Source organism: Fukomys damarensis, unplaced genomic scaffold (assembly GCF_012274545.1).
Source record: "Fukomys damarensis isolate Sample0158 unplaced genomic scaffold, DMR_v1.0_HiC HiC_scaffold_4, whole genome shotgun sequence".
Taxonomy (NCBI): domain Eukaryota; kingdom Metazoa; phylum Chordata; class Mammalia; order Rodentia; family Bathyergidae; genus Fukomys; species Fukomys damarensis.
In genome coordinates this window covers 10,075,842-10,099,883 of record NW_022900916.1, presented here as the reverse complement: position 1 = coordinate 10,099,883, position 24,042 = coordinate 10,075,842, and the positions used below count along the sequence as shown (strand labels likewise).

General features: G+C 48.3%; 1 protein-coding gene across 21 annotated transcripts in view; it reads left to right on the top strand.

Annotated features, from left to right (window-relative positions):
• Positions 1-24,042, top strand: part of Atxn7l1 (ataxin 7 like 1) — a 221,346-nt gene that overhangs the window by 141,280 nt on the left and 56,024 nt on the right. Inside the window, exons 1-2 of one of the 21 annotated variants that reach the window (XM_033756730.1) lie at positions 21,187-21,257; positions 22,177-22,358. The exons of 18 other annotated variants lie outside the window; for them this stretch is intronic. The gene's annotated coding sequence lies outside the window, so the exon portion shown is untranslated. Of the gene's footprint in view, positions 1-11,731; positions 12,126-21,173; positions 21,258-22,176; positions 22,359-24,042 lie in introns of those variants that run through there. 2 more of the 21 variants (XM_033756735.1, XM_033756734.1) reach the window with 2 other exon arrangements.

Genomic DNA, 24,042 nt, shown 5'->3' with positions numbered 1-24,042 from the left:
CTCTCCACAGGTCATTTGTTGGTCTGTGTCTGGGACCCCAGGTCTTACCATCTTCGATTTGGGCACCCAGGGTTGGCAAGATGTCTGTGAACTCTCAGTACGGCCCGTCCCGCGGGCACCATCAGATCATCCCAGCCCCTGATGGATGCCAGGGGCTGGCACAGTACTCTTGAGTAGGAAGTGGCTGCATCTGGAAACTGTCCAGAGAACTTGTGTTTTTTTTGTGTGTGTGTGTGTTTGTGGGATTTTTTTTTTTTCCTCTCTCTCTCTTAGAGAAAGAAGTGGAGCACTTAGAATGAAGTAGTCTATAACCTCTCATGAAAAACCAGCTATGATCGCTTAGGCTTAAAAAATTATCTGTAATCCCACTCCTGCCTTACAGAGACCTGGCTAATTATTTCCTGGCTTATCCATCCGTGACCTAACCCACTCTGAGTGCCTGTTAAGTGCCAGCACCGAGTCAGAGGCTCAGACCTGGGGCTGATGTGTAGCAGAGGGGACCAAGTCCAGGGGTCATCACGAGCCAAGAGCCAGGCGTCTAGGTGGAGGTGAGCTCCGTGCATCCCAGGAGTGTAAAGGGGGACTCCAGGGAGACCAAGCAGAGGTGCAGTGAGGCAGGGATCACCTGGGGGTGCCCCCTGTGTTGATGTGAAAACCAGGTCTTGAAAGGAAACGAGGAACTATCCGAGGTGAAGAATGAAAGGACGAACAGGCATTCCAGGGGGAACTCTGTGCCCCAAGCTGCAGGATTGCGGAACAAAAGGCTCTCAGTTGCCCAGGGTGGCAGGAAGGGAGGGCATCAGAATGAGGCTGCTTGCCTGGTGCCCTGGAGACAGGAGCTGTGACAGATTCCTGGGAACCGATTCTTCTGAGCTCAAAGACACGAGAGGCCCCTACACATTCATTCTTCAAGGCCACCTATCAGCGGAAATACAGTGGACCCTTGACTTACGAATTCAGTTCATTTGCGAGGGCTGGTTGTAACTCAGGCTGATCAACTGAAGGCCCAGCTCCTGTACACAGCCTTTAAAGTCTCCTATACACAGGCAGATTTCAGTGTCCTGAGAGCGACATTGGCCCAGGATTTCTCAGTTAACCCCACACAGGAAAAGATGTCATAATGTTCCTTCCAGAACTCTTCAAGGGTTAGATCTGTAACTGAGACCATCCGGAAGCACCAGTGGCCACCCTTCTCCAATCGGGTTGTATTTTAAGACTTTGGTCAAAAGTTAAAACTAAAATTCTGGTCATAACCCAAGTTGTTCATATGTCAGGCTGGTTGTAACTCAAGGGTCCACTGTAATTAAAAGTAGAAAGCTGGCTTATGTGTTCCAATGTCCATTTTGTTTTCCCCCCTCCACAAAAAAAAAAAAAAAAAAATGTTTCCAGGGGTGAGGATCTAGCTCAGTAGTGCTGCCACCTGTCTTGTAAGTACAAGGTCCCAAGTTCAATCCCGGGTACCAAAAAAAAAAAGTTTCCATAAAATATGATGATGTGACAAAAAGATGAGTGTGTTCAGTAAGTAGCAAGGCAAAAAGGGAGAAGAGTAGATGTAGTAAAAACATTTTTTTAAATAGTCATTTTTCTACAAAATGAGCTTTTGCTAACTCTGGGTAACCTGGCATTAGAAAGTACACTAAGGTCTGGAGTCAGACCTGAGTTCTGGACCTTGGTTTCCTCCTCTGAACATGGGGCGATATCAGTCTCATTCCATTATGGGAGGGACGGAACCTTGAATTACAGGGCTTTACTACTAGCCTCTTACTTATTGCTTTTTAAGGTAGTAATTTAACCCAGGACAAGCAATCAGTTGTGATCCATAAGAATTGGTTATCATTAACAGTCCCTGAAAGCAGCTCATAAATTAGATGCTAGAAATGACTAAACTTTTACTCATTGGTTTTATCCATTTGACAAGCACATGTTACATAGTTTCTTGAGGCTTTGGGACTACAGTCATGAGCAAGAGGCTCATAATCTGGTGGTGAGGAAAATGCACTCAGGGACCCTCCCTGAAATCTACTCACCTCATTCACCCAGCTGTGGACTGCTGTGGACTGACCTAAGGTCTCTGGCCTGAGCAGCTCATAGTACAGTTGCCTGTGTAGAAGAGGGCAGGAGCTTCCCCCTCCCCAGCCCCCTCTGAATGTGGCTGGTAGACTGAATTCTATCATGGATTCAGGAATTACCAAACAAATATTTGTCAGCAAGCATGGACAAAACAATGGATCCAGCCTGTTCCGTAAGACTGATGCAGACCCAGCCCACTCTCCTTTGAAGTGCTCCAACCATACCTTGCACCAAAGTTCACTTGCAGCCAAAACTCCAGAGATAGCACTGTTTTCCCCCAATTAGCATGACGCTTTTATAAACATTCCTGAATCTATGACTGCTGTCCCTCAAAGCAAATAGCCAGGCCCTGCTGGATTCTCACCCCCTCTTAACACAAGGGTGGAGTCCTTCTCAGGCCCCAGGCCAGGCTGCATAGCGTGACTGTCTTTCGCTTCTCCAGTAAAATCTCATTTCTAGCATTCATTATACTGTGTCATAAGTGTCACCAATAAAATCCATTCTTTGAGTTCAGCATGTTGGTCAAAATACACATGGCATAGGGCCGGGGATTTGCTCAGTAGTTCTACCACCTGCGTTGGAAGCACAAAGTCCCAAGTTTGATTCCCCCCACCCCGGTACCCAAAAAAAACTACACGTGGCAGAAAAACTTAAAGAAATCCCTGTTGGCATGTGTGCAGATCCATCTTTGATTCATGTCAGTTGCCCAATCTAGACTTTGTGTTCCTGACAGCACAGGAGCAGGTGACACCGAGAGGGAACCCTGGACTAAGTGGCCCAGACACAGTAGAGCACGAATTATACTCAAATACTTTGTATTCACATTTGTCTATCTTTATTTTTTATACTCTGATATTTTAATATAAATTATTAATATGGAAGCACAATTCCATTTTCCATTCCTCTTTCCTTTTCAAAAGGTAGGTGTGTGTGTGTGTGTGTGTGTGTGTGTGTGTGTGTGTGTGTATGTGTGTGTATCTGAAGGCCTAGTTTGCCTCGGAGAGTAACAGTTCATGCCTGTTTCCTGGGACACATCCACTTCACATCCCCTTTTGCTTTCAGAGGTATCTAGTTAGTTTAGGAAATTATGCAAGGGTGCACATTTCCAATGATGAATGTCATTACATTGTATACCTTAAATGAACCAATAAAATTAATTTTTAAAAAAAAGAATTATAGTTTCTCTTTCTAGAGAGAATGCAGTGGCCCAGAATCCAGAGAACAAACCCAAGACACTGAGTTTGGATCCTGTGTCTAGCAGTTCCCAGGATTGTGAGCGTGACCATGTTGCCTCCCTCTGTAAATCAGCTTCCTCCTGTGCACCGAGCATGATACCCTGGCTAGCTGGCTGACTTGACCGTCTTCCCTGGCTGGTTTTTAGTGAGATAACAGTTATCTCATGAATGTGAATGAATTTTGTAAAGAGAACAGAAGTATCTAGAGTTAGGCATTATTCCTGGCCTTAAACCAACATTGTTTATGCTTGAGCAGACTCTGGCTGCGAGAAAACCACCTTCAGAATGTACACCAGTGTGAGCTTTCGGACTTGTGCTGTGAACTAGGAAGGCCTGGGGTGGGCTTCTGCCAAAGACTAACTAGCAAAGCCATCTGCTTGGGGTTTCGCGGCTTCTTAAATCAACAGAACAGAAACCAGACAAGTGAAACCAGAAGCCCCACCTTTGCCTTGCAATGCATGAGTGTAAACCTTTCCCAAAGACTCAGTTTCCCCCTCTTCTCCTCCTGCAAGTTTAAAGACAAAGATGGGGTGGGGTCCAAATAGCACCCCTAACAGAGGCACCATTTTGTGTAGACTGTAGAATTCTGTTTTCTCAATATGATCATTGCTTTTGTTCTTACGATCAATGGAATGTTCAGCATGTTGTGCCTCTTGAATATATACAGTCAGTTAAATATTAAAATATAAAAATCTAGAAAGAAATTATCAAGCAGATTCAAAAATAGGTTTAAGAAGAATGTACTGCAAAAACTGTCAAGGTTTCAGAAAATCTAAAAAGTAAAGTAAAGGGGCCGGGGATTTAGCTCAGTGGTTCTGCAGCCTGCCTCATCAGCACAAGGTCCTGAGTTCGATCCCCAGTACCAATAAATAAAATAAAAATTAAAAGTAAAGTAAAATAACTATTTCAGTGTAGAAACTTTTTTCTGTGAGGCCGGGGATTTAGCTCAGTGGCACCGTGCCTGCCTGACAAGCACAAGGTCCTTTGTTCAATCCCAGGTACAAAAAGCAACAACAGCTTTTTTCTGTGGGTATGTCTGTATGTTGTACTCAGGTACCTGTATGTATATAGTTTATGCTTTCAAAAATAAAATGGAATATTATTATAGACATGGCTGTAAAACTTGCTTTTTCCATCTAAAATTATTGTTTACATGTTCCAGTAGATATAGATCATCATTTTTTACAGCTTTCCAGCGTTCCTTTGAGTGGGATGTGCCAATAATTCACTTATCCAGTGGCTGTATATACACACACACACACACACACACACACCCCATACACACAAACTTGACACGCTTTTGAAAATGCTACCAGGAACCCCATATGTTAATTAGTTTGTCTTTTTGCATTCGATGGAAGGATTTATGACAGGCAAAGTGCAGACAGGGAGGAGCTATAAATAACATGGCATAGGACAGCCCGGGTGCAGAGCCAAGACCTGCACCTACACACACACACACACACACACACACCCCATACACACAAACTTGACACGCTTTTGAAAATGCTACCAGGAACCCCATATGTTAATTAGTTTGTCTTTTTGCATTCGATGGAAGGATTTATGACAGGCAAAGTGCAGACAGGGAGGAGCTATAAATAACATGGCATAGGACAGCCCGGGTGCAGAGCCAAGACCTGCACCTTTTCAGGCCAGATGGCTTCAGGAATAGCTTCTCACGCCCAAGCGCCCCGATGTGGTCATCATGAAGCAACGTCACTGCCAGGAGCCTTGTCATGTTATAGCCCCACCAGCCAGGGCCCAATCATCCATTCAAAGAAGAGAGACTCATGTAGTCAAGCAGGTTCTCAGGTGACTACAGTCAAAACACCTGTGTCAGGATCTCCGCCATTGAGTACAGCTCCTTGGGAACCCAGCCAGGAGCCCCAGGGCACCTTCAGGCTTGTTGAGAAACAGGCCGCCCTTGGTCAGACGTCACGCTAGCAGGCTGGGCGGCCTGGTTCCACGTGGAGACATTAGAAACTCTGACCAGAAGGGTGTACGGGCAGCTCTGACCTCAGAAAGGAGTGACATGGGGTGCAGGAAAATTAAAGGCAACAGTGGCAGGTGGAGAAGCTGAGGCCCGAAATGTGCAAAGGCAACCAGCTCTGAATAATTTCTCCATCTTTGTGAACTGCAGACCACTCCCTTCCACAAGAGTGGGGCAACCATTTTAGTGAGTCCTGACCAAGACTTTAAACAGTGACAGAGAAGAGGTGAGCAGGGGAGAGAAGCAGAAAGGGTGGGAGGCAGGAGGAATGTCAGAGAGCCTTCTAGGCAGTAAAGATAAGTGCTGTCCTGTGGAACTTTTGTCTCCTTAACTAGGTTCAGTGTACATTTTTTTTTCTAATGTAGTGGTCCAGGCTGACCTCAAACTTGTAATCTTCATGCCTCAGCCTTCTGAGTGTTGGGGTTATAGGTATGTACCGCCGCTCCTTTGAGAAATAAAATTTATCTCTTAAAATTGATCATCAAATAGTTCAAAAACTGCAGTTGTAGGCTCTTAAGTCATCAGTTTTACAGCACTGAATGCTTTCAACAACCACTTTGAGTTATCCCACACACACAAAAAGGATCAAATAATGTTTGAAGTACAGTTACCCTTCCGTATCCTTCAAGGATCAGGTGCAGGACAGCATCCCAACCCCACACCAGGATTCAGAACCCATGGGTATCCAAGTCCCTGTCACTTGGCATGGTTGGGAGGCTGAGGCTGAGGTTTGTGGTAGAGCACTTTTCTAGCATCTGCAAGGCCCTGGGTTTGATCCCAAGCAAGGCAAAAACAAGTTCCATCGTATTTGCATAATGAGCCCACATACTTTCAATCATCAGTAGATTAATCACGATACCTAATGCAATGTAAGCACTGTGTAAATGTGAGTAGTTCTAGTTACACTGTGTTATGGAATAATGACAAAAAAGTCCATACATGTTCGAGGCAGACAATTTTCTTTCCAAATATTCTCTGTCCACTGGTGGTTGAATCCATGAATGTGGAACCCTCAAAACCTAATACGTGGAACAAAGATCTCTTGCAAGGGTTCCTGTTACAAAATGGCTTCAACTTTTTTTTCTGGGGATAGAGCCTTCACGCTGAGCTGCATCCCCAGCCCTATTTACTTTTTTTTTTTTTTTTTAGAACCAAGTTCTCACTAAATCACTAAACTGTCCAGGCTAGGCTTGAACTTAGCATCCCCCAGCCTCAACTTCCCAGATTACTGGCATCGCAGGTATGTGCCACTACACCCAGCAGCTTCAACCGTTTTTACAGATTTGGCATTAGGAGTTTTAAGTGGAAAGCCTCCCTTCCTGCTCCCTAACTTGAACCACAAATAACTAAACTCTGAAGTTGCTGCACATGTGATGTAAAATATCCACTTTCCAGATACACCTAGTAAGGTACACACTTATCTTTGTGATTCCAATTAAGAGAGACTGTTCATCCATTCAAGATGTCTTGAAAGCGCACAGCCGGGCTTCTTGGCTCTGGCAAGTTTTGGCCTACGAGACAAGGTGAGATCCAGAGTCCACCCTCCAGAGGTCACTCTGGTGGTCTAGGCTGCGGTCGCCCTGCATTTACTGACCACTCTATAAAGTGATTTTTGAGCTGAATTCAGCACAGTGCTGGCTGAGGCTGGCTGACATTGGTGATCTGCTAAAGTATCTAGGGTATGTGGCCCATCTGTGCAGTACTAATCCCGTGATGTTGGTTACAGTGTCTTGTTGTGGATCTGCCTCGCAGAGGATTAAACTAAAAGCTCATGGCAGGAATGATAAGGCAGAGTGGCTTAGCCCTGTGAGTCCCGGGGACAGAGCCGAGGTGCGCAGGCTTAGGCTGAGTACACACACCCAGCTGCTAGCGAGTACATCTTGCTTTCCTTCTCTTCCTGCCCCGTTTCTGACCAGCTTTCTGCGAATCCAGACCTTGTTTAAAAGCCTGCCCTCGTCCTGAGTGGCCTGCTCCCTCTGGGTGCACAGACTGCTTTGTCCACATCCATGCCCTCGACCCCAGGGTCTGATGTACCACACTCACCGGCAGTCCCCAAACCGCCTCCTCTGTCTGCAGTGGCAAAGCAGTGCTTTCCTGTCCTGTGTTGCCACCGCCTTCATTAAGCACACCAGTACCATTCACAGCATATTTCTGCCACTCTGTGTTAGCCCACTTTACTACCTTGGTATTACAAGTGTGTTAGCCAGGCCATGCAGATTTTTGGTTTTCATTTTAAATAGCTTACCCTGTCTTCCCTAAATACACCAGTGCCTGTCAAATGGCGTGTCCTACTTTTTGGTTTTTCAAAAAATGGTCTCTATGCTCAGAAGAGTCATAAATTACCTGAAAATATTCTCCCTGCTTTGTATCTTGTAAGCAAACAGGTTTTCCTGCCAGGACTTCTGAGGTATCAGTGCTCATATTCTTCTAAGCAGTGTGGATGCAAATGTCATGTGGTTACCAAAACAACCTCAAATAACCCCCTTCAGGGAGAGTGGGAGGCCCCACATACACACCCCACCCAGCTGCAGAGCTTCTCCAGCCAATGGGTGCAGTGAGATATGATTAGTCTTCACGACCTAGGCCACCTCAGCAACACTCAGGGTGAAATCCATCTGACACCCAACTTCCCTGGCCTTTGGTTCTGTGGTTTCTGGGGTTGTGTCTGTAGGGATAGGCAGGTTCGTAGAGGATGACAGAACATTCTAGAACCTTCTAATCACTACCTCCTAACCAGCTCCCCTCCTACATTACCTTCTGCACCCCTGGTCCTGACCCTCACATTACCAGATGGAGAGTCCTGGGAGGCTTCTTCCCAGCTCCTTGGTGTCCTGAACAAAAAAACTGGATGCGACACACAAAAAAGGCAGTGAAAGTGTACATTTATTGAACATAGGAAAGAAGTGGCTGTAGAGGGTGAGAGGAGGCCTGTGAAAAGACTCGCTGCAGCCCCTAGAATAAGGGAGAGGGGTTTTTGTATCCAAAATTCCCAGCATATCTGTTTTATGTAAATAAGCCATTGGGACACACCACCCAACTATGTATAAACTGTCCTATTGATATAGGGGACATAGACACAACGCCCAAACCTGCTAGATATCCAAAACGGAGTTTGTGTTCTGTAAAATCAGAGAATGAATTCTAGGAACAGTGGAGGTTAAGAGTAAAAAAAAAAATTTTTTTATTGAGAGAAAGATAGCTTCTGTCTAAGAGAGACAGAAGGGGAGTGGGTTGCTCACTCACCCTGCTTCTCAAAGGTGTGTTATAGGACAAAGCCAGGTTCAAGGTGGGATAAAACTGTGATCAACCAATAAGATTATGACAAGCATAGTTGCTTAGGTAATAGTCATTAAATGGGGAAGCAAATCACACAGCAAGCATACAAGGATTTTCAGTAAGGGTGGGTCAGGGACCTTTCTTGGGAAGGGTGGGTTAAAGCCTTGGTCCCCCACCCAGGTGATTGACCCCCTATTGAAAATATCAATCACTATTGTTCATCCTATGCAGGTGTGGTAGTTTCACTTCTTTTACAATGCCAGCCTTCAGTGAATGTGTCTTGATCGTCCCCCATGTTGGCACCTCATGGGCTGGTCCTGTCTAACTGCCTACAAGATATCTAACCAACTTACCTGTCTACAGTACTATCAAAAAACTCATATGCTTCCTGCCATGTGATGGAATGACAGCTTGTGAACAGTGTCTTTTGATTGGCTGTGCCCACATGCAAATGAAGCTCTGATTGGTTCTGATTAGTCCTGCAAACAGCACTAGATTCAAATGATAGACTGAAAATAGCAACTTTCTGATTGGTTGTGCGTACAGTGATGGTGGTATCCAGAGTATCCTTCCCCATAGGAGTGCCCCTCACCTTGTTGTCTTGACTTACTGAGTCTTCAGTTCCTAGTAGTTTATTTATCCCTACAAAACTGGCCACCTGCATCCCCTCAGAGAAATGGCCAAACCCTGCTGTGACCCTCCTTGAGTACATCAAACAGTAGTACTCTCATCCCCGCTTAACAGTGCAAGTGTCCACGTGGCTTGGAGTGGGAGCCTTTGTGTGATCCCATGTTTTAAGTGGCAAAAAAAACTCAGCAGAGGCCTAACTTTGAAACACATGTTGGAGAAGAGATCCCCTCCGTCACATGCTAAGCCACATCCCCTCTCCACACGGGACAGTACATCTTGAACGCAACAGGCACCCTGGTGTATAGCTCAATGGGTCTGCTTTGACATGGCTGTCCTCTTAGACCAGACCTCGGGAGGAGCCAGGGATTGGCATGCAGGTGCCTGATCGAGTCAAAGAAAAGCAGGGTTCAGACTGGGCAGAGAGGGTTGTTTTCCCTTGCAGAAGTAGCTCTGGAGCACAGATGTCCAGCTCAGCCGGCAGGCACAGAGACACTCCTCTGTGAACTACCAGCAGCCTGAGAACTTCTCCAGAGAGCCTGGAGAGCCAGAAGGTCCAGAATCAAGGGGACCTTGTGCTTTTATACTCAAACAACTTTATTGATCTTTTTAGTTCTAGCATTGTATTTTCTGGAAACAGGATAAAAACAAGCAAAGAGTGCTGGGCGCAAACTGTTTCTGGTTTGCTGTGTAGCTCAGGCCGAAGCTTGTGACCTCTCTGAATCTCAGTTTAGGTGTCTGTGAAGATGGGAATAATAAACGGTGCCAGTTTTAAAGTGCTTTATGAGGGCTGGGGATGTAGCTCATTGGCAGAGCATATACTTAGCATGGGCAAGGCCCTGGGTTTGACCCCCAGCACCAGGAAGCGAAAGGAAAAGGACTGAACATCGAACATCTTTCTGGGTGTATGTGGCCCTAGGGAATCCTAGGTTCCTCTGTGCCTCTGTTTTCCTGCTTTGTAAGATAGGGTGGCCATAGTGGCCCTTCACATCCGCCTCACAGGACCTTTCTGAGGATCCATTGGTAGGATGTCTGAGCCAGGAACCGATGATAGGCTGGGACCACTTGAATGGGTCATTTCAGCCCTGAGGCCAGGGTTGGTGGCAAACCTCACTTCCGGACCTGCACCCTCTCTCCGCCGGAGTCCTCCCTCTTCCCTCCTCCTCCACCACACCTGCTGTCCTCTTCCAGGATGCTCTCGGGTGCCTGCTTGTCCCATCTGTCAGCCACTGCACTGCAGGTAGCTCTGCTTCAGATCCCAGTGAACAATTTCTATATATATTGAAACATGAGTCCCTCTGGGAGCAAGGTGCAGCCCCACTGGGTTCCATTCATCACCGTGGCATGGGTGACCCCAGAACCGAAGGGACACATTTACTTCCCATAATAAACATGAATAAACGTGAGTTTGGCCCATGGTTACAGTAGCCTTTTTTGTTTTGTTTTGGTGGTGGTGGCACTGTAGATTGAACCTGGAGGTTTACACTGAGCTACATCTCCAGCCCTTTAAAAAAAAGGTTTATTTGAGACAGTCTCACTGAATCACTAAGTTTCCAAGGCTGGGCTCAAACTTGTAGTCCTCCTGCCTCAGCCTCCACAGATCTGCACCACCAAACCTGGTTTACAATAGCTTTTCCAAGCAACCTTTACTCACTCCTAACCTGTTGGAGTAGGGAAGGAGCCCAGTAGGTAGATAGGTTAGGTAGGTAGGTAGGTAGGTAGGTAGATAGATAAACAGATACATAACAGCTAAGTTAGTTCAAGGAAAGAGATATGGGAGTATGTTAGCTTTAAGTCCACACTACAGTTTAAAATAGCCCACTCTTACCTACACACCCCAGTGCTTTAGGAATCCAGTTTTCTCAAATCTTCAGGTAACTGTAAAATTTAATGTTTGTCTTGGCCCTAAAATTCAATATTGCTTGATGCCTTTTGGAGAAGAAACTGAAAACCCTGCTGAGCAATTTGAGGGTTCCTTTTTGTCTGTCCACTGCCGCAGTCACAGCGTGTAGAAAAGGTGTTCCCAGTCGTCCTCGTTCCGTAACGAATGGGAAGCCATCCCAGGGTCACTGTCCCCTACCCCCAGGGCAGTGCCCTCTGGCTTCTGGTGTGTGTCAGTGGCCTCGCTCGCACACAGCGGGAACTTGGGGATCCCTTTCCAGCGTTTGGAGAAATTCGTTCAGCTCATTCTTTTTCCTCCTACGGGACCGAGCCACTTCCGGATCCCGAGGCTTCTGCAGTCACCCCCCAGAGTCACCCCAGGCCCTAGTATTTGCAGAATTTCTTTAAATCATTCTCCAAGTAAAAGATGCTTGGAGGAAGCACCCAGTTCCTTCTGCTAATAACCACAGGGTGTCATGTGACACCACCCCTCCCCCACACTGGTTCTGGCTGAAAACCACCCACCCACCCCGCTATAAGTCGCTTGAGGTCTGTCTTTTATCCGCCAACATCTACACTTCCTTCGAGGTGGTAATTTTGCTTTTGTTACTTGGTGCTTTTTTATTCCTAATCCTTACCCAGTTGCTCTGGGGCTTGCATAAACAGTTAACAAAACACTCCAGCACGAGGCAGCCGTTTCGCTTTTTGGGCTTGTTGTTCTTGGCACTGGGTGAGTTCTATGAACTTCTGGTGTCCAACTGGTAGGACCTGAAACTCTGTTTAACAAGTGCCTGTAGTCAAAACAGTTGGTATGTACAAGCGAGGGTAGCTGGTATGGACTGCAGCTGGTCAGCCGTCGGGTCCTGCACCGAACGGAATACAGAATCACGTTCGCTCTGTTTTGGGGTTGGGCTTCTGTTACTGCGATTGTTTTTCTTTTTTGTGATGGCATCCGTGCTAATGTGCATCGCTTCAGGTTCCAAGAGTACAACATGTTTGCAGTCGTCGTAGCATCAGATTAAGTTGGCAGCCTGAGACTCTCTGTAAGTGGTTTTAGTTTACATTTCTTCTTCTAGCAGGATGTTTTACATAATTTTGCTGATCCTGGGTTATTTATAGACTTTTTGGAGAAACGAGGATGCATGAGAGTTTCTGTTCCAACTGTGGAAAGTGAAATGCGTTTCTGCTCTTACAGAGACAGCCTCCAGTGCATGTGGGCAGCACGGGGTTATTTTTGCCCTTAAAAATTAATTTCTCTGAGAGGCTGCTGCTGTCTCATTCTGGGGCTCTCTCTCCAGCCACTGACCTGGGAGACCCTAGTCACTGGCATAGGACGCGATGTTGTTTTCCTTTGGTCGGTCACAACCCGGGTAAAATGAAAGTGATGATGCCATTTCCTCTGGAACGTGGGGCGAGGGTGGATGCAGACTTTTGGGTATTGTTTCCAGCATCCACAAGGTGTTTGCAGAGGTCATCTGGCAACCTGCAGCCTGCCCGGGAGCCAATCAGTGGGACTGGGGTCACAGCAGAGGAGGCAGTTTGTGAGTTTTAAAGTCTGTCCCCACCTACATGACTGTGATCTTGTAATGTTGAAAACATTTTTCAAATGCTTGTCAGCTGCAGGGTGGCCTGCCGGCCAGTACACAAGGAGTGTGACATCCTGGCCTGGCCGTGGTGGTGTCTCTGGGAGACCCTGTAGTGAGTGTTGAATGAGAACTAAAACTGGGCACGTATGAAAGCGCTGAGCCAGAATTAGCACTCTATAAAAGGGTTTCCCATAATATTTACTAGAACAGTTGGCTAAAAATTGCTCCACTTTGCCCACTGAATGGCTGTGTAATCAAATCAGCCCTCCATAGCATACCTTGAGCACCTCCAGACTTGGAGGTGGCTACTCCCAGAATTTGCATGGATAAGTAGCATGTTCATCAGCATAATGAGCAGGAGTCCCAGGCTAATGGTCCAGGAGAATGCTGCAAATGAGACACTTCATTGTGCCTCAGGTTAAATATTTTAAACCAAACAAATGGAAAAGAAGGGAGAAAGCAATAAACATCATTTAGGCCACAAGGAAGGCCTTCTGAGGAGGCATTCTGCTCCCACCCAGATCCTTGGGTGCCACACCGACCGGAATGAGAACAGACAGCTGAACCGGAAGTTTCCAAGGTAATAAATGTGACCATTAGCCGAATCTCGATGCGGGGATAGCTGCGGAGTGCTGCCAAGAGCAAATTTCTTTTTCTCTTCCATGTTTCTGTCATCCACATAAAAATGTAATTTTTTTCTCCTCCAACCTTGCAGGGAATAACGATGAGGCAGTTTGCCCTGGGTCTCTGGCGGGTGGTACGCTCTTCAGTGCTTTCTCACGTCAGCCGCTGAGCAGGTGGAGGGCAGAGTCAGATCTTTGGTCCCAAAGCTGGGGCTTGGCTTGCTCGGGGAGCTGGATGGAGAGCGGGAACCGAGGCTGACATTGACCCTCAGACCTTGGCCTCCTGTTGTCCCAGCGACACTGAGCAAACTGGCTGCAGTGGGAAGTCATTGGAACCCTTGGTTCGGGTTAGATTCACTGCCCCCATGGGGACTCTGTCCCTTCTCCTTCCTTCATGCGATCTGTCTGGCCAGGATGGGGAGATTTGAGGCCCACCTGGAAGCCTCAGATTAAGGGGTGCGGGTGCAGGGGTGCATCGGTGTGTATCCATGTCGGCTGGCCATGATTCTAGGGGCTCTCCCTCCCTGTGTAGTAGCAGAGGAAAAGCAAGGGGACTTGCAGGCCTTCATGTTGGGCTGGATTCGTCAGAGAGGTGGCAGTCAACATTCTCCTCAGGCTTTTGCGTTTAAATTGGCCAGGCCTTCCCACCCTGCCATCCTTGAGAATGTGGCAGTGTGTCACAGTTGTCCCCAAGAGTTCTGCCTCTGCCACCCCACCCAGCCCCAGCAGACACCAGCCTGTCAATACCGTCCTTCCTCACTTTGATCTTCCTACCAGGAGACAGCCCACTGACACATCTGCTGTTTGATTGCAACTGATCCAGCGTCTGGCCCCCTCTCAGCAGTGGACACTTTTGAGTCCCTTCCCCTCCCAGCCCCAGGGGAGTGGTTCTGCCCACCCCACACTCGTGGGAAGCCCACAGCTGACTGGCAGGGTCCAGGGGTCCCTGGGAGGAGCTGAGCATTGAGGTAGGACCTGGAGCTGGGCCAGATGGTCAGGTGCATCCATCAAACCTTGAGAACATGCTGTGGCCACCTACCTGGCCATTAGTCCACAAATTCCCAAGGTCTTTATTATTATTATTATTATTATTATTATTATTATTATTATTATTATTTCCTGGAACTACAGCAATGACATATAGTTAAATCCGAGTTTACAAGGGGAAGAGCCAAACAAGAAAGTAGGCTGGTAAGAGGAGTTAGTGACCCCCAGGTTGTGGCCCAGGCTCACTCACTGTTTCAGGCCAGCTGCTTAATCCCACTGTAGGTCCATGCAGACCCTCAGCCTCAGGACTGCAGGGTGGGCAGGATCAGCCTCCACCATGGCCAAAGAGGACAACGCCTTGGAGTTATGATCCTTTGAGAGGTTCAGTGTCCTCTGTCCTCCAAATTACACTTTTTCTCCCTAATATGAGGGACATGTGTGATTTCCAAGTAAACCAGCTGTATTAGTTTGCTAGGGCTGTCATAGCAAGACAAAGCAGACTAGGGGCTTAAATAGTCTAGAAACTGGAAGTTCAAGATTAAGGGGGCTTCAGGGATCGTTCCTTGGCTTGCAAATGGCCACACCCTTGCTGCTTCCTCTCACAGTCATCTTCCAAGTACCTTGTCCTTGGTGTCTCTTCCTCCTACAAGGACAGCATCGTATCCTGTGGCATTGTTTTAACTTGATCACTTTCTCAAATACCCGCTCTCACGGTGGTGCATACTCAGGCATATGAGTTGGGGGACACATGTGGGTTGGGATCAGCTGCACCCAGCCCTGTCTCAGCTCCCTTCATTGGGCGGCAGCAGCACCAGAGCCCTGCAGTAAATGCCCGCCCTGACAGAGATGGGTTTGTAAGTTGGTTCCAGTATCCCAGTGTCTATAGTTCCAGGCACCATCTGTGTGGGTGCATGGTCAAAGGAAACACAGTGAGAAACGTGGGCATCTGTTTGAAAGTCATAGGAAAAACTTAACAGTGGCTGTGGATGTCTGAGTTACCTGTCATGTATCCTGTGATGATTCCTAGGTAACTCTACAGCCCACCTGTCTTCAAGGAGACTTATAGGGGAGGCTGAGGGAGTTTTATGGACCAGTGAGCTCCAGAAACTAGCAGGAACGGTTCTCTGCCACCTCGTCCTCCACCTTTCTGGGCAAACTCCCTGGCCTGAGACCCATTGGCATAAGCCTCTCAGTGTCCTGTCACCAGTTATGGGGGAGGGTGTGTGTGTGTGCTCGTGTGCATTTATCTGCCCTTGGTGTTCACTCCCATGGAAGTTGAGACATCAGCCTTAGCTGGACTAAGAGAGGGGATCTTATGCCAATTCTTGCTGGGCTTTCTGCGGGTATAGGGGGTGCCCTGCTATGGGGCGTCTTGGCCCAGAGATGGTGGTAGAGGCCAACCGGTGGCCTCTGGCAGCCCTTTGCATAAGGTTCCAAGATCTTTTTTTCTCTGGGGACATCCCCAGCTGAGAAATGGCAGGTTTCTGTGGGTCTGCCCTGAAAGTATCAGAGCCTAAAGCCCATTGTTCTTAGAAATCACTATCAGGATGTGAGGGGTTCGAGCCACAGGGGAGCTGAAAGCAACTTTCCATCCTGCACCACCTGTGGTCCCTGCTCCTGATTGCCCAGGTTCCAGTCTCAAGGGGATGAGAGAGAGACTGTGCTCCTGCAGGCCAAGGGGCCCCTTTGCCATCATGGGGGACCCACCACCCTTTGGTTCTAAGCAGCCTCTGTCTGCACTGTTCTGAGGTGAGAGAGGGAGGCTTACTGCCAGGAGAGGCAATCAGAAATCTGATCCGTCACAGCAGGGTAGCTGCCCTGTGCTGACCTGGCCGCCCCAGTCATCTACAGGTTCTCCTGTGCTGAGCAGGTGGCTTCCTGCTGATGGAAATGGTATCACTAAGTTAGGAGTTACCACGTAAGGATCCTCTTGCAGTCCTTTCGTTTACATAGCCTGACTCAAACTTAAACGGCTTTTGCTCTCATCTCTCTGGAGAGCAGGAGCAGGTAGGTTCTGCTAACTTCAGGAATGGGACTACTGCAGAGAGAGCCAGGATTTGGGCTCTAGGGCTCGGATGCCAGGGCTCCTCTGGATTCCAGCAGCCTTGTGTCTGCACTGGGCTGTGGCTAAGGAGGGTAGTTAGGGAATCAGAAACCCATTTTATTGCCAGCATTGTATTTCTTGTCAGCAATAACAGCAGCATTTGATTGTTCTCCAGGTGTAATGCCTTGCTCTGCACTTTACACCTAGTCTCAGGACACCCCGGAAGAAGGGGCCTCTCATTAGCTCCTTTGTCAGAGACACCCAGGGGATCTTCACCAGGAAGACAGAGAACCGTCAGGCTGCCACACACATACCCAGAAGGCAGGAGGTTTGCTGCAGCCACCTCAGGAGCATGGTAGCAGGGCCCAGGGGCGCAGAGCAGGTTGCCCTGGGTCTGTCCACTTCCACATTGTAAATGAGGATTGGGAAGAAGAGCAGCATTGACGGTGGGTTCATTGATTTTTCCATTTGGGAGGGAGGACAGATAAATCAATGGATTGGAGTCCAGAAAGATCCCAGTAGGCGGAAGCAGTAGACCAAGCCCAATAAGGTGACAGTTTGAATGGATACCTGTGGATCTATGCAGCTTGGCAGCAGAATGAGTGAAATACGACTTAGAGGTGAGGCAGCTGTGAGAAGCAAGACATCAAGACTATCTCCTGCTGTTTACGGAGCTGGACAGACCCCATGTGCAATGTCCTCCCTTCTGAGCTCCAGTCTGGGAAGAAAACGCCTAGGCCGGGAGAAGAGGAGAAACGATTTGTGGGAATTGGCTTAGAAGGGTGGCTGGGGTTGTCCAGCACAGAGAAAGAGCTTTCTGAGAACACGTGTTTAGGCAGGTGTCCCACAGAGGAGTAGACCAGTTCACGGTGACCCCGTGGAGCAGGAGCAGGTCAGTGTGTGGGCATAAAGGTGCTCCACAGGGCCAGAGCTGTCCACCCACAGCCAGCACAGTCTGCAGAGAAGCCCACGGGCTGAGGGCAGCCCAGAAGACCACTGTGGGGGTGATACCCTCGGGGATAGGAGGGCTGGAGAAAGACATCCGTGCCTCAGTTTCCCATCCGTAAGTAGCGAGTGGCTCCTGCCTGGGCTGCATATGGTGGTGTTGCTGATTGGCCTCAGATTGACTTTATCAAGAGAGCACATTGAAATACACAGTCCCCTAAACAACCAGCAGCCCCCTCACATTATCAGCACACAGTGGAAGGAAAAAGGAGGACACAAACTGGGCCGGCCAGTGCCTGTCTCATTAAGACTTGTCAACACATCCTCCTGGACCCAAATGACAGTGTTTGTGAGCTGCTATCTCCTGATGGCCACTTTCTCATAAATTAAAAATTACTTCCTTGCTGGGTGTGGTGTAATCCCAACACCCTGGGAGGCTGAAGCAGGAGGATGGCAAGTTCAAGCCCAGCCTGGGCAATTTAGCAGCTTCGCAAGATCCTGCCTCGAAATTTAAAAGGGGCTGAAGTTATAGCTGAGTGTGAAGGCCCTGGGCTCAATTCCCAGAGTCCACCACCACCAAATGACCTCTTTACATGGTCCCAAACCAGATTTTGAAGGTAATTCAATTATCTTAAAATTGATGGTTCTGATTATAGATTGTCCTGGCCCATTCTTTTTGCAGGCTTTTCATTATTGTTAGTATTACTATTGAGGTAAGATTCACATAACAGAAAATTAAGTGTTTCAAGCTGAATACAGGGATCTGTACTTTGGCACTGCTGCACAACCACTTCTGTCTTATTCCAAAATGTTTCCTCACTCCAAAGTAAGACCTCAGGCCCACTAAGTAGTTATCCCCCCCAAGCCCCCACAATCGCCAGTCAGTCTGCGTTCCGTCTCTGTGAACTCTCCTGTTTGGACCTGGCATATAGGAGGGGATTATGCAATATGAACAATGTCCTTTTGTGTATGGCCTCCTTCACTTAACACCATGTTTTTGAGATTCATCTGCATTGTAGCATCTATTGTGCTTTATTTTTTACAGATGAATAATATTTCATCATATGTGTAGACCGCAGTTGGTTTGGCTTTGATGTGTTTTTATCCATGATGGAGAATTGGGTGTTTGCACCTTTTGACTCTTATGAATAGTTCTGCTGTGAACTTCTGAGCACAAGGCAGTGTTGGAGTATTTGTTTTCATTTCTTCAGGGCATATACCAGGAGTAGAATTACTGGACCATAGGATAATCTGTTTGACATGTTTTAATTTTTAAAAAACAATTTTTTAATTGTGGTAAAATACACTGGACATAAAATTTAGCATCTTAACCATTTTGAATGTACAGTTCAGTGGTGTTCAGTACATTCACATTATTATGAAACCATTGCTACCATCTACCTCCAGAACTCTTCATCCCTACAAAACCAAAACACTGTAGCCATTAAAAGTAACTTCCCCGGCCGCCTTCCTTGGGCCCTGGCAACCACCGCTCTACTTTCTATTTACCAATTTGACTACTCTAGGTATCGCACATGAGAATACCATGCCGTATTTGTCTTTTTGTGACCAGCTCGTTTCACTTTGCATAAGGTCCTCAGGGTTCATCCATATAGAAGTTTCCTTCATTCGTAAAGGTGTGTGTTTATCCACTCATCCGTTGATGGACATTTGGGTTGCTTCTATTGCTGGGCTATTGTGGATAATGCTGCTATGAACAAGTATCTCTTTGAGAGCCCGCTTTCCTTTCTTTTGGGTATATACCCGAGTGGAATTTCTGGATCATATAGTAATTCTCTTTTTAATTTTTTGAGGAACTACCATGGTGTTTTCCGTGGCAACTGCACCATTTTACACTCCTGGGAATAGTGGACAGAGTTCTGCTTTCTCCACATCTTCGTCATGTCTTGATGTTTTCCCTTTTTTGTTGTTGCCGTTATAGTTATCCTCAAGCACATGGTACCTCCTTGTGGTTTCGATCTGCATTTCCCCAATGACTAATGAGGCAGAGTCTTTTTTCTGTGTTCTGTGTGGCCCATTTGTAAATCTGCTTTGGAGAAATGTCTGAGCCCTCTGTGCATGTTTGAATTGGGCTGTCCTACCTGTGTGTGGATTTTAGACTTAGGCTTCTAAACTTGCTGTTCCTCAGAAGCTAGTGCGGTGTGCACACTGCGTCTTATTTCTTAAGGCATCGGTTTGCAGAGAACTTGGCCTACCTACTCCTCCCCTCGGTACCTGAGGTGAGGAGGGAGAACAGGGCTGTCAGGGGCAAGGCAGAGCTCTGGAGGGGCCAGCATGCTGTGGGACAGCCTTGTGCCATCTGTGTCCTCCAGATCCTCCTGGAACACTCCACAGAGGTCCTAGGGAAGCGTCTCTGTTTTCTCTGGAAGGACTCATCCCCCTCCCCAGGCCACAGGGCCTGCCCTTTCATCTGCGTTTCTTCTAAGCGTGGTGACACCTCGCAGGCCTCTACTTGACAGTCCCTTGAGTGGGGAGCATGTGCTCAGGAGCGCTGGACCTAGGTCTGGAGGACAAGGCTCACAGCATAACCCTCGAGAGCAGGCTGTCCTCAGCTGAAGCTGCGGGTGCTGGGAAGGAAGGCTGAGTGGGAGGGTGGTCAGCTCACACCCCATTGTCCATCTTGATTCCATTCCAAGACACTGACCAGTACATAGTACATCTCCCTCACAGCCCAAAACTGATTAATTCGCCTTACTTCTGGGAAGATGCTCTCTCCACAAAAGTAGAAAAGGAAGCCAAGAACCCAGAGGGCCAAAGTTGTGTCATCCGTGAATAATTCTCCCACGGCAGACTCACGGCTCTGGCTTCGGTCATCCTGTCAGGCTGCTGACCTGCTTGGTCCCACAGGGCCTGCCTTCAAAGGGGAGGGGCTCTGCCTCGCTTGTGGAGCATCCTCTGAAATGGCCCCCACTCCCCACAGTCTGAAATTGCCCAGGAGTCCTACTCCTGGGTCTGGGGAAACCATCATCTCTCAGAGGCTTACTTCTAGTTTCCCTAGCTACGGACGGGCATATGCCACTAGCAGTGGTTGACTTAAAGCTCATTAGGTACTAGCCAGGTCGCGCAGAATAGCGTTGGCTGAAACACAAGAGGTCCTTGTAAAAGATACAGATGCTCCAAACCCTCTGCCCTACTGGCTTTTTTAAAAATTAAGGTGAAATTTATGTAGCAGGAAATTAATCATTCAGTGACTGTTCCTTGCCTTCTTTTTGTTCCCAGCCAGTCCACTTTCCATCCCTGGGTTTATCTACTCTGCATACTTCATACAAATGAAGTCATATCACGTGCCACTCTCTGTGGACCGTTGTCTGTATAGGATGTGCCTTTTCCCCTAAAGTCTGCTGCCCTTTGCCAAGATCAGGAAATAAACATCCTAAGAGTCCAGAATGAATGAAAAGTCCCTGCTTAGGTGCATAGTGAAAAGGTCCCAAAGCATTTCTGGTTATTCCAGCAACCCCTCTGCTCTCTGCAGAGCACAGTGCTGGGTGTTGGAGTGGACAATGCCCTTCAGGAGAGGGTGGGAAGCCCTGGGATGGGAAGGGACAGACAGGGCAGAAGCGACTGCAGGCCACCTGGGATGGGTCCGCACAGGTCTCAGTCCAAGGTGACAGCAGCTCCCAGAGCCTAAGGGTGGCCACCATCTTAGGGTAGCAGAAAGGCTACAACCCTGTACACACAGTGCTCGCTGTCTTGAACATCCAAGGAGCTCGATAATTCTGGCCACACCTCTGGTGTGCGGTTCAGGAAAACCCAGATCCATGTGCCAAATTCAGGATGTGAGCCCAGCTTTCTGGGCTCTTCTCTCTGCCCTTCCCTAGTCTGGCCTGGGCGTGCTCTCTTAAAGGGGAAGTGGTGCGTTCTGACTGGCCAGGGCCACAGCCAGGAGCCAGGAAATGTCTTGAGTGGCATTGCTCAGCGTGTCCCTGGCTCAGCCGCCTATCCAGACAGCAAGGCTGGCTCCCGAGATGTGTAAGTGTGAGCGCAGGGCACAGGTGCCACCCAGGACGGTGTGGGGCCAGGCACAGGGCACGGCAGAGTGAGCCTGGCAGGCCGGGCATGTGGCAGCCCATGGCGCCTGCAGCAGGATGAGGCTGAGCACAGACTGCGCTCTTACGCTGTGGGCAGGAGCTGGAGCGGAGACAGGGCTGAGGCGGGCGGTGGGGACAGCAGCTGCCTCGGAAAGAGGTCAGGAGTAGGAGGTTGGGTTGGGGACCTGTCTATTTTGGACGGCCCTGCTGGAGGCACCAGCGTTGGGTCTGGGAAGGAACAGAGTGGAAAATTTTACAGCACACCTTTCTGAACACCAGCAAGCCAGCTATCCTGACCCCTGCCCGTGATCACCCCTCTTCTCAGCGTTGATATGCAGCCCAGATGGCACTTTACGCCTTTATGCACTCTTCAGACTGCCTTTCTTTGTTGTTTTTTATGCAAATTGTGTTAAATGTTTCAGTCCTTAGCTGTTCAAATGATACCAATGTCTTGAAACTAACAACTTGTATTCTTTTCTTCTTTTCCTACTCATGATGGTCCTTGGTACAGGGTACACTCCAGGCACCTGAATAATATGGGGGACCTGGCTGGCTCCCAAAGATGACTTGAGCCATATCTGGCCCGGTTTATAACTGCAGTGTTGTTTCCTGTGTGCCCACAGAGAAATAAAGATGAAAATTCAGACACACACACACACACACACACACACACACACACACGAAGTTCCTCCCTTCAATGCTACAACTGAGTGCCTGACAGCAGGAAGACAGATCTTTGTTAGTCTTAGGCTCCTCTCTGTCTTAGTTTTTTGTTAGTATTGTTAATAATGGTTGATCTTAAAATCAGCCAAAAAAAGTTTTGTTTTCACCAACATAACCCAGACCTTTTGCTCCTAAAGAAGGAGGAAAGAAGGGAGCGGAGGGAAAAGAGAAAAAAGTACGTCTCTATACGCATAAGTTGACAGGGCATGGCCACACCCTACTTCAAGACAACTTCCTGTTTGCCACTGCCAACTGCCACTCCAAGGAGAGCAGAAATGGTTCCGTTAGTGGCTGCTGCGGAACCACAACAGCCTGTGGGGTGAGTGCCTCTGAATGACACCGAGACTTGAGCAGGGAACAGAGACTTTGTACCTTTGGTTGTAGGAGCCCAGGGCCCTGTGTTGTCCAAATTGGAGGTTGGCTCAGAGAAATAAAGCAGCAGTGGCCTCCCCCGCCCCTGGCCTGTGCTCCTCAAACAATATGTTCCTGGAGGATTCTTGTAAATGGAAAAATTTTAACTCAGGGGCAGGGAGATACTGCCAACTGCCTGCTTAGGAAAGCTACTACATGTGAATCTCTTTTTTCATGTACTAGGCAACTTGTGTTAGGTGCCTGCAGTGAGTGGCACAGTGGCAGCCACCTCCATACGTTAGCTGTCTGCTCGCCACTTATTTATTTATTTTTGGTACCAGGGATCGAATTCAGGACCCTGAGCTTGTGAGGAAGCTCAGTGAAATCACTGAGCTAAATCCCCAACCCTACACTCATTTCTATAACAAAGAATGTAGTGAGACTTCACTGGGGCAAGACCTTGTGCTGAATGCCAGCAGTAAGAAGGTAAGCAGGATGCTTGTCCTGGGGTGTCTCCAGGCACAGGACACCACAGCCCAGGACCAACAGGACATCGTTCAGTGCTAACAAGAGATTCAGTGCGCCCTGGGGAGCTGCCCAGTTGTGATCTGTGATATGGGTATGGTTGTCCCGGTTTTACAGGTCAGGACACTGGCCTCAGGGGGTTAAGCAACTTGCCCAAGTCACAGAGCTAATGAGTGACAGGGCTGGGATTTGAGCCCAGATCTTTCTGATTTCAGGGACAGTAGAATTTCATCTATATTTCCAGTGACTTTCAAAGGCAGTGAAACATAAAAACCACGTCAAGACTTTAAGAAAAACAAAGCAGTTTTGGGGCCCTGGCCTTGCCATTGCAAGAGTGAAGGACCCCCTGCTCTGTGAGGGTCCCTAGTGTGTATGCACAGCCCTGGCCCCTCCTCCACTGCCTGGCACCTGAGGCCCCCTGTGAAGGCTGCTGCAGACAGGCCTGGGAGGACTGAGCCCAGCTGTCCATCTGCTTACTTAGACCTTGGGGTGCCAGTTCATGGATGTCTCCCTAGAGCTACCCTGGCCTGTGCCTCCTGATTCGCCCAGTGTCCAGCCACAGTTTCCCTTCTGTGCCCCTGGGGTGGGGTAGTATCCGCTGTGCTATTTTCAACAGGCTCCAACAGCTCATCCAAAAGCTGGGGGCCCCCAGTTTTACCCTGGATACTGCCACGTATACCTGTGGACTCACGCAGGGGGTGTGTGGTGCTGGTGAGGGTAACTCTTCTGGAGGGGATTAGGAGCATGTAAGTAGGGCTCCTTATCAGCCCCCACACCCCCCACCCCTAGCAGATTTCCACACAGGGAGGTATTGATGTGATGGAAGGCCTAATGGTACCAAGAGGGTTGGGACTCTGCCAGTGGAGACCAGCAGGCTCGGAAACTGTCCGCTCCCCCTCCTTTAGGCAGCAGCTGCCTTCTGAGGTACAAGACTATACCCCAACCTCGAACAGGTGTGATGGCCAGCCTCGAGAGTGCTGTCCCCACCTTGAGAGCCCTCTGGTGATGAAAGTCCAGCAGCAGCAGAGTCTGTTTTAATGCCACTGTGATAACCAGTGCTCATATCCCAGGGCTCAGAATGTGGAGGGACCAAGGAAATGCTAGAAAAAAAAAAAAAAAAAAAAAAA